Consider the following 15529-nt stretch of genomic DNA (forward strand, 5'->3'; position numbering starts at 1 on the left):
CATGTTATCAAATTTTTATTCTTCTGCCCAATGGAAGACGGAGGAAGGAAGTGTAACGGGTGCGAGAGGTCTTTGATTATGTTGGCTACTTTCCTGAGGCAGTGGGAAGTACAGACAGAGTCTTTGGATGGGAGGCTGGTTTGTATGATGTACTGGGCTGTGGTTGCAACTCTCTGTATTTTCTTGTGTTCTTGGGTAGAGCAGTTGCCATAGCACACTATGATACATCCAAATAGGTTGTTTTTTATTGTGCACCTTTAAAACTTGGTAAGAGTCCTTGTGGACATACTGAATTCCTTTGCCCTCTGAGGAGTTAGAGGCATTGGTGTGCTTTCTTGATTGCAGCTTGGATAGACCAGGACAGATTGTTGGTGATATTTATGTCTAGGAACTTAATGCTCTCGACCACCTCCACCTCAGCACCATTGATACAGAGAGGGAGAGTGCCCTCCACTCTGCTTCCTACAGTCGAGGATCAGCTCTGTTGTTTTGCTGACATTGAGGGAGAGATTGTTGTCATTACATCATGCCACTAAGCAATCAATCTCTTTCTTGTGCTCTGTCTTGTTGTTATTTGAGATCTGACCCACTACAGTGGTGTCATCAGCAAATTTGTAAATGGAGTTACAGCTGAATTTGGCCATACACTTGTGAGTGTATCAGGAGTATAGGAAGGGGCTGAGTATGCAGACTTGTGGGGGACTGATGTTGAGGAATATTGTGAAGGCCTGGCAGTTCCTTGTTATTTCTAAAATTGAGCCCCCCCAACATGTCTAAGATGCTTAATTTTAAAAAATGAGATTAAGACAAGGTTTGACTTTGCAAATTAATAAAGAACAAATACACTGTGTGAAATGAACAGTGGGTCAGCCACCTTCTGAAACAAAACTATTGATCAACATTTCAAGAAAACTCTTCATCAGAATTAGCTTCTGTCCCATTGGCCCTGTCTTTCTCTGAAAATGCATACTTTACTTCACATTTCCAACGTTTGTAGTTCTCCTTTTTATTCCATCTTTATTAAAAAAATTATGATTGTCACCTTGCTTATTCATGAAGTGCCAGCTGTGTGTAAAGTAGACAAGAGAGCATCAACTTTTCCATAGTATTTAAAAACTGTGATCTCCTCAAAGCATGTCCGAGGGCTAATTTTGCAAATTTTTCCTGGCAACATGCTGAGAACGTTGGGAGTGAGGGTTGTAGAATCTTCCCTTTGTGTTAAATCACGTATCTGTAACCACTCAGGCCAGTCTCCAGTGCATTGTACAATTACAATGTTATTTAAGCTTTATGACCTTGTCACAGTTCCTTAATTATGTTACAGCCCTGCACAAATCACAACTGTGGTTGTGTCGATATTTTGTGACTCATTATTCTTGGTCTGTGTTCAGTAAATACCTGAAGGAGAAAGAATAGATAAGCAGAGAAGGCTGAAGGGGGGGATGTGATAGAGTTGTGTAAGATGACGAGGGATATGGACAGGATGGATTGAAAGCAATCATTCTCGTTAATTGAAGGGTTAATAACAAGGAGACATAATTTTAAATTGAAATCCAGGAGGTTTAGAAATTTTGAGATAACAAAGCGTGTAGCTGGATGAACACGGCAGGCCAAGCAGCATCTTAGGAGCACAAAAGCTGACATTTCGGGCCTAGACCCTTCATCAGAAAAGGTGGGGGGGTGGGGAGAGGGTTCTGGAATAAATAGGGACAGAGGGGGAGGCGGATCAAAGGTGGATATTGGAAAAGATAGGTGGAGAGGAGAGTATGGTTGGGGGTTAGGGAGGCCGGACAGGTCAAGGGGGAGGGATGGGGTTTGTAGGTAGGAAATAGGGCTGCGGCAAAGGGTGGGAGGAGGGGACAGGTAGAAGGAAGGATAGGTTAGGGAGGCGGGGACAAGCTGGTCTGGTTTTGGGTTGCGGTGGGGGAAGGGGAGATTTTGAAGCTTGTGAAATCCACATTGATACCATTGGCCCATAGGATTCCCAAGCGGAATATGAGTTGCTGTTCCTGCAACCTTCGGGTGGCATCATTATGGCACTGCAGGAGGCCCATGATGGGCATGTCATCTAAGGATTCACCAGGTTATAGTCCAGCAGGTTTATTTGAAATCACAAGCTTTTGGAGGCTCACACCTACTTCAGGTGTCAGTGAGAGAGGTGGCATCAGACACAGAATATAGAACGACAAAAGGGTCTTCGCATTGATGCAAATGTATTGAACAAACCTAAGATGGTTGTTAAATCTTTAATCAGTTAGAAAGGATTAATATGCATTTCCCAGGATTTCTTTCAAGTCACGGCCCCAAGACAACTGAAAGTTTTATCAGTACACCAGAGGTGTCATCTCAGGTCAGACAGTGCATTTAGGTGTGAGGCTTGTTTAGAATCTGGCTGTGTAGTAAATTGGAGTCAGACTGGTTTTATTTCCAAAGTAGGAATTTTTGAAATGCCACGCTGAGTGTCTACAAATTGTATGCTTTTTGAACAAAATAGAAAGTATCTGCAATTACAAATCTACCACTGCAAATTCACCTCGCAGAAGTGCGTGCGTGTGTGTGTGTGTGTGTCTGTGAGCGAGAGAGAGAGAAAGAGAGTGTGCGCATACACGTGAGAGAGATACTGTGTTTGTGTGCAGGAGAGGGTGTATGAGCATGTTTGAGAGAGGGGCTGTGTGAGTGTGTGCATGCTTGTGAGTGTGAGTGTGTATGTGTTTGAGAGAGTGCGTGTGTGAGAGAGGGTCTGTGTGAGTGTGTTTGTGTGTATGATTTTTGATCCTATCTACCCCAGCCTGACACTAGCACCAGCACATTATGATCCAGAGGGTGGCCAGACTCTGGAATGCTCTGTTTGGGAGGGTAGTTGAGGCAGGAAGCCTCACAGCCTTTAAAAAGTATTTGGATGAGCATTAGAAATGTCACAACGTTTGAAAACTTGGGCCTAGTGTGAGAAAGTTGGGCTAGTGCAGGTAGTAGTTTACTTTTGTCAGTGCAGACTTGATGGGCCACGGGGCCTCTTCTGTGACACTATGAAAACAAAACTCGTTGAATTAAAGGATTCAATAAAGTCGCCTTACAGCTGCACACCTAACCACTTCCCTCCTAGAGATGTGAACATTATTAACAATGTTTGCAGAAAGGGATACCTTTCCTGTGTGCTTCACTGATTTACAATATAGAATGCTTTGGTGAGGATCTGAAGCCCTAAATACAATTTGGCCCCTTACCCAAGGGACTTAGACGGGATGAAATGAAGGTTTACTAGATTCATTGACAAGTAGGCAGAATTGTCCTATGATTAGAGACTGAATACAATGGACCTATATTTGCTGATGTTTAAAAAAAGGAAGATGATCTCATTAACCATTTAAAATTGTAAGTGTGCTTGACAGACTAGATGCTGAGTGAGCCATGCCCTCTGACTGAAGATTCTAGAACTCAGGTCCTCACCTCAAGACAAAAATTTGTTCACAGAATGATCTGTTTTTTTTTACTCGAGAAGTTATGAATCATTGGGAAACTCTACCCCAAAGAACCATGGATGTAGCTCAGCCATTGAATATATTCACGCTGGGACCTATAGACTGGATCAGAGAATTTTGGTTGCGTTCAGATGGTGTGAGTCTGAACACACAAATGCTGGAGCATTGGGAAATTTGAACCTCAAGTTAGTGAGGTATAACTAACAATTCATATAATTGGGGAAAGGTCAGGTGGTGTCCTAGTGGAAATGGAAGGACACCAAAATGAGACTTGAAGGTCAGATCAGGGTTCTTAGGAAACAGCCTGGGTGAATGGTGCAGGAGAAGGATGGGATTTGGAGCTAGAAAGTGCAGTAAAGCTTGATTGACAACAACTGTGTTGATATTGTGGCAGTTTAATTCTAACCTAGTTAGATAAAACATGCCTGCTACTAAATAATTCAATGAAAACAATAATTATAGCCACAGAACAATGGGAAGAAGGTAGTATTTTTGTTATAAGATCTCTTTTCATGTTATTCCTCTATTTTCTTTTAGCAATGTTAACAGTTTATGTTTATAGATCACCTTTGACATTGATAAATGTTAGTTCAATAACAAGGGGCCGTAATTTTGAGGTGAAAGGCAGGTGATTTAGTCAGAATTTGGGGAAACATTTTGCAACTGAAGCTTGGTGGGGTTCTGGAATGGATTGCCTACGAGAGGAGTTGAGACAAGTAATCTCATAACCTTTAAAAAGAGCTTCGATGATTAGAAGAGTCATAACATTAAAGACTTTCCTAGTCCAGGAATATTGGTTTAGTGTAGATTTAGTGTAGTATTGGTGGTACAGATTCAATGGGCCAAAGGGCTTTATCTGTACAATATGGTTCCACAATTCCATGATTGCAAGGCGTAGCTCAGAGAGTTATTTCAACAAGGAGAAGTGCAAACAAAGACCTCTGAAGAGGAGTGGCCTGAAGAATGATCAGGAGATGTGATTTGGGAGGATTTAAAAGGAGTAAGAGATTAGGGAACATATGGATTTAAGGGGGAAAAACTGAAGGCACAGCTGCCAATATAGACTGAATAGAACTGGGATGCAACAGGCTAAATTTAGGAACTAATGAAAAAGGAGGAGAACTTACAAGAATATCAGATCAACTCTTTGTACAGTTGCTGCCAGACCTGCTGGGTGTTTTTTTAATTCATTCATGGCACGAGGGTATTACTCGCCAGGCCATCATTCATTACCCAGAGGGCAGTAAAGTATCAACAACATTGCTGTGAGTCTGGAGTCACACGTAAGCCAAAACAAGTAAGGATGAAAATTTCCATGAGTGAAACTAATGGTTCCTACAACCCTCCCCCCTCCATCGATAATCAGCAAAGAATTCGCTGTTAGACTCTTAACTGTTCTTTTTTTTAATTGAATTCAAATTTCACCATTTACTATGGTGGGATTCAAACACAGGTCCCCAGAAATTCCCTGGGTCGATGGATTAACAATCCAGTGAGAATACCACTAGGCCATTGTTTCCCTATCTTCAACAAATGTTCCCCCAACATTTTCTATTTGTCTGTCAAGTCACCTTTCTAAAGATGGGGAAAGGTTTTATTTCCCTTCGTTTGGGTAAAGGGTGACTCACAGTAGCACAAATATGGTAAGCGGCATTCTGAAATTTTTCAGGCATTAATGATGTGAAAATAATATTCAGTACTCAAAGTATTAAAAAAAATTCAAGCCTGTTTAAGATCTGTTTGACAACTTAATTTTCAAGATGGAAAACATATCTTTCGGTATCAAAGTTTTATTAGTTCTCTGCTGAATATCACACTCCCCTGATGGTTTACATGTCACATTTACAACTAGACACAACAAAATTATCCTGATCATGACAGCTGAACAATACTGATGTTTCCAGGAATAATTATGAGCAGGCTTCGAGTGTGCAAATTTTGTGCTGAACTTCAAAGTCTTCTGTTTTCTATTGCTTCTAAGATGAAGCTGAATCAGATGAGTGATGGTTTGCTGCAGCGGATACTTCAAGATTTAAAAGGCAGGAACACGGAATCAAATGCAAACAGAAATTGCTGAAAACACTCTGCAGGTCTGTGGAAAGTAAAACAGAGTTAACAGTTCACGTCATTGACATTTTGTCAGAAGTGGTAAAGATCCAAAAGATTCTGACCAAGCAGGGGTCCAGGTGAAAGAGAAAAAACAAAAGGAAATGTTTGTGTGAATTGTTGTGTGTCACATTGCATGATTCATGCTTCACAGTGTTAAGTTGACACTGTGATTTAAATATTTATGAAGTTTCTTTGTGGGTCCATATCTTTTTCCTAATTACCCTGGTGTTAGACAAATAGGGGTTGATACCCTGTGGAGCACAATGCCAAGCTCCCAGTAACCATATTAAACTCCTTACTCAATGCCCTGCTTGACAGCAAGGTTAAAATGTACATTTCACAATCAGTTTTGTATCTATTTTCATTTATGGGTTGTGGGCATCACTGACTAAAACAGCATTTATTGCCCTTCACTAACTGACCAGAAGGCAGTTAAGAATCAATCACATTACTGTGATTATAGGACCAAGTTGAGGAGGAAATTCTTCACCCAAAGTGTTGTGAATCTGTGGAACTTCCTGCCCTGTGAAGCAGTTGAGGCTGCCTCATTGAATGTTTTTAAGGGAAAAACAGAGTTTTGAAATAGTAAAGGAATTAAGGGCTACGGTAAGTGGAGCTGAGTCCATGCAAAGATCAGCCATAATCTTTTTGAATGGTGAAGCAGGCTCAATGAGCCAGATGGCCTACTCCTGCTCCTATTTCTTATAGAATAGAATCCCTACAGTGTGGGGACAGGCCCTTCGGCCCAAGAAGTCTGCCCTGACTCCCAGAGTATCCCACCCAGACACATCCCCCTATAAACCCACCTAATCTACACACCCCTGAACACTATGGGTAATTTAGCATGGCCAATCCTCCTAGCCTGCACATCTTTGGACTGTGGGAGGAGACCGGAGCACCTGGAGGAAACCCACGCAGACACGGGGAGAATGTGCAAACTCCGCACAGACAGTCGCCAGAGGCTGGAATCAAGCCCAGGTTCCTGGTGCTGTGAGGCAGCTGTGCTAACCACTGAGCCACTGTGCCACTCAATATGTCTTTATGATCTGTGGGTTTGGAGTCACATCCATGCCAGACCAGGGAAAGGCTAGCTTTTTATGCCAGTTGTTTTTAAATTAAATTCAAATTTCACCATGTGCTATGGTAGGATTCAAACCTAGGCCCCTGGAACAGGGCAATAAAGCTAAGGAACTTGTGGAAATTGGAAATCAGAAACAAAATCAGAGGTTGCTGGACCAACTCAGCAGATCTGGCAGCATCTGCGGATAGAAAGCAAAGTTAATGATTAGGGTCTGGTGACCCTAGTTAGCTCTAGTTAGGCCCCATTTAGAATACTGTGTCCAATTTTGGGCCCCACACCTCAGCAAGGACATACTAGCCCTGGAGAGTGTCCAGCAGAGATTCACACGGATGATCGCTGGAATGGTAGGTTTAACGTATGATGAACGGCTAAGGATCCTGGGATTGTACTCATTAGAGTTTAGAAGGTTGTGGGGAGATCTAATAGAAACTTACAAGATAATGTATGGCTTAGAAGGGGTGGACACTGGGAAGTTGTTTCCGTTAGGTGGGGAGACTAGGGCCCGTGGGCACAGCCTTAAAATTAGAGGGAGTAAATTTAAAATGGAAATTAGACAACATTTCTTCAGCCAGAGAGTGGTGGGCTTGAGGAATTCATTGCCACGGAGTGCAGTGGAGGCCAGGACGTTAGATGCCTTCAAGGCAGAGATCGACAAATTATTGATCTCACAAAGAATCAAGGGCTACGGGGAGTGTGCAGGGAAGTGGAGTTGAAATGTCCATCAGCCCTGATTTAAATGGCGGAGTGGACTTGATGGGCCAAATGGCCTTACTTCCACTCCTATGTCTTATGGTTTTATGCAACAGAACTGATTGTAGCTGGGATAAGATTGCTTTATATTCTGAAGATAGAATGGGAAGGGGGTGTGGAATGGGTAGAGTAATTGGCAGGTGGAGATGGAGCCCAGAGAGAGAGAACAGCAGTTGGATTGACAAAGGAATGGGTAAAGGTCAGCCTGGGAGAATGAATAGCTGCTCATGGGGACCATTAGTGACTGATAGTGGGTTGTTTGTCTCGCAGCCCATGTGATGGCAAGGCCTGGCGTGTGGGGGTTGGGATAAGGACTAAGGAGAAAGTGCACAGCCTCTAAAATTATTGCGGTTGATATTGAGTCCTGAAGACTAAAGGGCTCCCAAGCAGAAAATGAGACGCTGAGATGAGGCTCCTAGAACTGAGGTTAAACTGGGCTGTTGGATTGTTAGTCCAATGATTTTACTTCTACATCACCACCTCCCCTCGTTGATAAGAATATTCACCCTAGTGTCTTCAATAGTGGAAGGTTTGTTGCCTGGAGACAAAGTTGCCAGGAGTGAGATTTGTGAACAAAGACCAAGTGAGAGATTGTTGACCCATTAAGAAAGTTGAGGCAGAGATAATAGGAACTGCAGATGCTGGAGAATCCGAGATAACAAGGTGTAGAGCTGGATGAACACAGCAGGCCAAGCAGCATCATAGGAGCAGGAAAGCTGATGCTTCGTACCTGGATCCTTCATCAGAAATGGTGGAGGGGAAGTTGTTCTGAAATAAATAGGGAGAGAGGATGGGGTGGATTGAAGATGGATAGAGGAGACGATAGGTGGAGAGGAGACAGACAAGTTTCTTTTCTATGTGAAAGATGTCAAGACTGTTGGTGATTTCCAAGAAAGAGTCAGTTTCCGTCCAAATAAGTGACAATTGACATGTAGTCTATAACAACACTCATTTAAATCAAAAACACTGAGGTTTCAATGGAAAATTGGCCTTATCCCATTATTCGAATAATGTAGCAATTGGACGAGAACTTTGTATTTAAGAGTTGGCACACAACTCTCTGTTATCTAATCTTTGCCTGATGACAGGATCAAAATCTGCTGGGTTTGCGAGTTTGATTTAACAATGGAAGTTGAAGTTTGAAATATATCCACAGAGGCCAGTATCCTGTCACCAAGTCACTCTTTATTTATACATGCATAGTTCTTGACATTGGTCTGGCTTCCTCAGAGTCAGCTCTCAGAGTGAACCGAACGTCTGATACTGTCAGCCAGGGCTCCATGATTGGACCAGATTAATGGCCCTCATATTCTATTATGAGGGAACTCATATCCTATCATGTCCACATGGCGGACCTTGTTACAATCAATGCAAAGGTGAATTTGTGTCAGATTCTCAAAAGGTAACCACATGGCTTTCAACTTCCATTCACTGTGAATGATGGTCTCTCATTTCCATATAAAAATGTATGACATTCTTTTTGTTGTATGGCATTCATGAAAATAAACACAGCTCCGTACGTTTGACTGTGCTTGCAATGTGGTCTCAGTTTTGTTGATTGTAAATCTCACCACTTATATTTCCCTGCTGGTGACAGCTCTGAAAGCAGCTGATATGTCCAAAGCCTATAAGAGGAACAGTGGGAAACAGAATACAAAATGTCACCATGACTTGTATTAGATGCATTAATATAGAAAAATAGAAAATAAGAGCTGAAGTAGGACACTTAGCCCTCTGAGCCTGCTCCACCATTTAAGATAATCATAGTTGATCATTCAATTCAATAATCTGTTCCTGCTTTTCTTCCATATCCTTTGATCCGTTAGACCCAAGTGCTATGTCTAACTCCTGCCTGAAATCACACAATGTTTTGGACTTGACTGCTGTCTATACTAATAAATTCCACAGACTCACCACTGTCTGGGTGAAAAAAAATTCTCCTCATCTCTGTCCTAAAGGGTTTACCCCCTATTCTTAGCCTGTGACCCCGGCTCTGAAGACCCCTGGCCTCAGGAATATCTTCCCAGCGTCTGCCCTTTCCAGCCCTGTTCAGTGAACTTATGGTGCTTCGTAAATTTGCCATAATTTACAATCATTTAAATGTGTCTTGATGTTTGAAACAATTGCTTTAAAGTCAAAACTGTGCACGTTTCGCTAGCATTAAAATTGTTGACACTCCCCTTGCCCCCACCCAACTTTGTAACCTCTTCCAGCCCTGCAACCATCAGAGAACACTGTCCATCCTCAATTCTGGTCTATCACACATTCCCTGATTTTCTCCACTCCAGCACTGGTGGCTAGGCCGGAAACTACCTTAGCCCTCATCTCCAGACATCCCTCGTTAAACATGTCTGCTTTCCTTTCAGAAGTGACTTAAAACTGGCCTCTTATGATCACCCTTCTTCATATCTCCTTCTGTGGCCAGTGTCAAATTCTGTTTGATAACACTCTTGTGAAGCTCCTTGCAAAGTCTTTCTATATTAAAGGTGCTACATAAATACAATTGTTGTTGCAGCATTGTCCTAAATACAATGTTTATATTAAAACTAAACAACTGACAGATTCCCACAATCCTACTTGCGAGGAACATTTGGGAAAGCAGTAGAACTTTATTCAAGCTAGAAGGTCAGGAAAGGACAGAGAGAAAAAAGATGGATTCCAACACAGAATGCGACCACCAAGAGAAATGCACAGGAACCAATGCCCAGCAAACAGTGGACACAGGGATACCTGAAATTAGGCAAATATTTTTGTATTTTGTGGTTTTTGTGGCGCTGTGAGCCTAACCTGCACCATACAGACTGAAGCAGCTGAATAAGATAGCTCACTGCCATCTTCTCCAGGGCAACTAGGGATGGGCAATTGTTGAGAAGAAAAAATAAATCAGAAAATATTACTTTCAATTAAATTGTGAGAGTATAATGGGACACAGATCCAAATTACATAAAGGTAATTTGTCAACCAATACTAGGATGCCCTTCCTCAAGGTGGCACAGTGGCTCAATAGTTAACATTACTGCCTCACAGTGCCAGTGTCCTGGGTTTGATTCCCACTCAAGCAATTGTCTGTGTGGAGTTTGTGTCTATGTAAGGGTTTCCTCTGGGTGGTCTGTTTCCCTCCCACAGTCTAAGGATGTGCAGGCAAGGTGGATTGGCCATGCTAAATTGCCCATAGTGTTCAGGGATGTCTAGATTAAGTGGGTTTGGGGAATGGGTCTGGGTGGGACCCTCTGAGGGTCAGTGTGGACTTGTTGGGCCAAAGACCTGTTTCCATGCTAGGGATTCTACATTAAAGCAAAAATATGGAATGGTCTCCCAGACTGATTAATGAAGGTGAACATTTAGACATCATTTTAAATACATGAGGATGCTCCAAGGATAGGATTTTAAAAGCACATGATCCCAGAATAATTACAGCAAACAAACGTTTTAACTGTTGTGAAGAAGGGTCACTGGATCCGAAATGGTAACCATGCTTTCCCACTCAATAGATGCTGCCAGAGCTAGGTTTTTCCAGCAATTTCTGTTCTTTATTTCTGATTTCTAGCATCTGTAGCTCTTTTTTTTGTTTAGGGTTTAACCTAGTGTAACATCTTATCCAGGTTCACCCACCTTGAAGAAGTTCTACACCTCTCTCCAACAGGATTTCAGTTCCAATCCTTTTTCTTGTTCACCATCATTATTTTCATTTTAGCTCCTGTTTTTGACAAGGCAGTTGCCAAAATTCACTTCCACAGCCATATCACATTTCTCAGTGACTGCCTCTGTCTCAGATTCACCCCATTTGGATTCTAACTGAAGTTTCATCCTTTGTCTTTTGAATCCGGACACCTTCACAGGCATCTCCGCAATGTCCAACACTCCTCAGATTGTTGTTCTCGCTGCATCCTGAGATCCACACTCAGTGCAATGCATTGTCACATACACACTCTCAGCATCTCTCTCCTTTCAGCATTGCCTCGTGCTGGCTCAGAGCTGCCATGCTCCCCAGTTCTACTTCATCCTCTGACTCATTTAATGTCCAAACAAGTTCTAAAGAATGGTCACTGGACCCAAAACATTAACTCTGCTTTCTCTCCACAGATGTTGTGAGACCTGCTGAGTTTTTCTGGGAATTTTTGTTTTTGCTGCATATGCATGTTGGTTACTTTTGTGCATGGTTTTAAAACAGTCCATTTACATAGAGCTTTTGAAATTGTGACCTATTCCAGTATGTGTCAGAGAACAGATAACTGCAAAGCTCCCGGAATGTTAATGGAAGATTGTTGACACTGTGCAGTTTATGGCAGGTGATGAAAACATTGAAAGGCTTTCATGTTACAAATAATGAAGGATAATAATTATAAAATATAGTTATATCTATAAAAGTAATTCAAGGATTAATTATAGTTTAAGGAAAAACCTGAGATTGGAAGCTTTTAGGGGAGGTTTGGAGGAGGTATTTCGTTTAGAAGTAAAAATAGTGTCTCTCTTAGAAAGGACAGTTCAGGGGCAGCACAGTCACCTTGGGTTAAAAGCTTAGCTTCTGAGGCATCCAAACTAGGAATGATTGGTTAGAAATCTGCAGATTTGTAAGACTAAAATTGTCTATGCTTTTCATTTCATGAGTTTCCATTTCACGAGTATTTATATAAGAAGACTTCACAGTCTGTGGAGCAGAACTGAGGGAAGTGGAATTTTCAGATCTTTCAAATTATATCGTATATCTAGATGGTTTGTTTTTTTTAATTTTATGTGATCAACTTTTGTTTTATTGTCGAAAGAAATTCTGCAGCCTTTCATCTTTATGCTTCAGTGACTGGCCATCACATTAAATAATAACGAAATGATCTATCAAGCCAGGTTTCATTCTGGAGTTTGACTTGTCCAGGGGTACCATCATAGATAACAAAGTGTGGAGCTGGATGAACACAGCAGCCAAGCAGCATCTTAGGAGTACAAAAGCTGACATTTTGGGCCTAGACCAAACCCTGCTGTGTTCATCCAGTTCCACACTTTGTTATTTCGGATTCTCCAGCATCTGTAGTTCCCATTATCTCAGGGGTACCTTCAGCTGGGATCAGGACATCTTACACATCCATCTGAAAGGGCAGAAGTGACCTCAGTTTAATGTGTCAATAACTCGTTTGGCAAGGTATCTGCTACAATAGATCACATCACATTACATCACATTACATTTTGTACTCAAGCTCTGGAGTTGAACTCGCACTCAGGCAAGAGAGAGCATTACCTTCGTAGCTTTGATGGACACAACTTGGCTAAGGGAATGGGAATAATAAACACTTTGTATTACATTAGGTTACACAGTGTAAGGTATGGCTGAATGAGCAAATTATTCACAGAACAAGTGCTTAACTGTCTTTGAGATGGAGAGATGGAGGAAAAATCCAAAAGCAATTGGGCACTACAAAGAGGGATCTTACACGTCATGTAATTAAACCAATTAGTTTAACCTTCTATTCTTTGTTCTGTGCCTTGTCTGTCTAGCTTCCCCTTAACTATATTTATTCATTCACATCAACTACTCTTTTTGACAATGAGTTCCACGTTCTCAATGCACTTTGGATGAGACACTTTCCTGTTTAAATTGCCTTTCTGTGGTGAAAAACAATGCAGTCAATTTCATTCACAAATTAGTCCCATTTCCTACAATTGAAATGACAGCGCTGCCATTGGACTCTTTTAGCTATCCATTAACAGGCATTACCATAACAACTGCATGACAGTGGTAGAGAAGCTGCTGACTCAGTTGATCTAGTGATTAACTAGCCTTAAGCAGGATGAGAAATATAGTTGTCAGCACTTTCATTTAATTGATCTACAAACAACCATTGACCAAGAAACAGGGAAGTTTCCTTCTTTTAAACTCTTTTTTCAATCAGTCTGGTTGGATATATTATGATACACCTGTGGAAGAAAGGTGAAAAATGGCCATCAGGTCCATCAATGTCTGCATGTTTCAGCTGCATTATTATCAGGGCCTCAGACTCCAGGAAACATGTCAAGTGCAGGTTTCAGAAGCCATTTACGAGACTGGTGAATGAATGAGTGAATGAATGAATGAATGAATGAATGAATGAATGAACGAACATTGTTACTTTTCCTAGAATAGTACCAGAAATAGAAGGCAGCAGTTAAATGCATAGAAAAGAGAAACTGGGATTATTGTCCTTGAAACAGACAAGGGGTAGGGGAGATTTTGTAGCAGAGTTTCATGTTGTGAGGGGTTTTAATGGAGTAGATAGAGGTTCTATTGGCAGGAAGGTTGAGAACCAGAGAAATCAGAATTCAGATAATTGGCAGAGATAAGGAGAATTATGCTGGCTGTGATCTGGAATGCCTTACTGGAAAGGTGGTGGAGGTAGATTCAATAGAAATTTAAAAAATATCTATGTACAACATTTTTTTAATGGCCTGTTCATACGTTATGAAACAAATGTTTGGGAGGCTGTGTGGCTCAGTTGTTAGCACTGCTGCCTCACAGTGTGATTCCGCCCTTAGGGAATTTCCACCTTCACCCTGTGTGTGTTTCCTCCAGGTGCTCCAGTTTCTTCCCATAGGTCAAAGATGTGCAGATTAGGTGGATTGGGCATGCCAAATTGCCCATAGCACCCAGGGATATGTTGGCTAGATGGGCTAGCCATGGGAAATGCAGAGCAACAGAGATAAGGTAGAGGGTTGGGCCTGGAGAGGAAGATCTTTGGAAGGTTGGTGTGGGCTAAGTGACCTGCTTCCAAACTATAGGAATTCTATGATTCTATGAAACAATTCTGTGGCAGGTGACATTTGAACTTGGAACTTCTGCCCTGGAGGTAGGACTCATGTGTCACACTGCCACAAGAGCTGGATATGTGCTTTTAAAGGAGGAGAAAATGGGTAGTGCTATGGAGGAAGATCAGGACAGTGGGGCTAATTGGGTAGCTCTTTCAGAGAACAGGGTGAAGCACAAAGAGCTGAATGTTCTGTAAGTTATATGATCTTCCAAAAAGGAGCCAATGCACAAAAGCGGCAATACAGAGTTCAGCTGGTCTTCAAGGAGATATCTTACACAGGTACAGCTGTTAGAGTTAACAAGTGTAAAAACCAATAAGAAGAGTTTGGTGGCAGTGTTCCTACCTCTGAGCCGGGAGACCTGGGCTCAAGTCCCACCTGCTCCAGAGGTGTATCAAAATAACTCTGAACAGCTTGATCAGGGAAAAATGTCCCTTAAAAACAATGAAGAGTTAATTGCAGAATTGGAAGTGAACAAAAATGATTTAGTTCACTTTACTATGTCTCAAGATTATTTTTCTAGTGATACTTGTGGTCAGGATCGGGATTCCCGGAAGGTATGTTGCCTCCCTGGTGCCAGGGCCCGGGACGTCTCCGATCGGGTGTATAAGGTTCTAAAAGGGGAGGGCGAACAGCCAGAAATCGTGTTACACATTGGCACTAATGATATAGCCAGAAATAGGATTGAGGATATAAAAAGTGATTTCAGGGAGTTAGGATGGAAGCTGCAGAGCAGGACGAACAGAGTAGTGTTCTCTAGTTTACTACCACTGCCACGAGATAGCGAGGCGAGGAACAGGGAGAGGGCGCAGCTTAACACGTGGCTATGCAGCTGGTGTAGGAGGGAGGGCTTCAGATATGTCGATAATTGGGATGCCTTCTGGGGAAGGTGGGACCTGTACAAGAAGTACGGGTTGCATCTGAACTGGAAGGGGACCAATGTCCTGGGTGGAAGGTTTGCTCGAGTAGTTCGAGAGGGTTTAAACTAGTATGGCAGTGGGGGGGGGAACCTGAGCTGTATGCCGGAGGTGAGAGTTGATGCAGGTGAGGCAGTAGCAAGAGGTAGACCAGCTAGTGGGAAGGATTTTCCTGGGAAGGAACCAAGGGATCGGTTAAAGTGTGTTTGCTTTAATGCAAGGAGTATCAGGAATAAAAGTGATGAACTTAGAGCATGGATCAGTACCTGGTGCTATGATGATGTGGCCATAACAGAGACATGGGTTTCTCAGGGGCAGGAATGGTTGCTGGATGTTCCAGGGTTTAGAACATTTAAAAAGAATAGGGAGGGGGGGGAAGAGGAGGGGGTGTAGCACTACTAATCAGAGAGGGTATCACAGCT

This window comes from Stegostoma tigrinum, chromosome 24 (assembly GCF_030684315.1).
Source record: "Stegostoma tigrinum isolate sSteTig4 chromosome 24, sSteTig4.hap1, whole genome shotgun sequence".
In the NCBI taxonomy this organism is placed as follows: domain Eukaryota; kingdom Metazoa; phylum Chordata; class Chondrichthyes; order Orectolobiformes; family Stegostomatidae; genus Stegostoma; species Stegostoma tigrinum.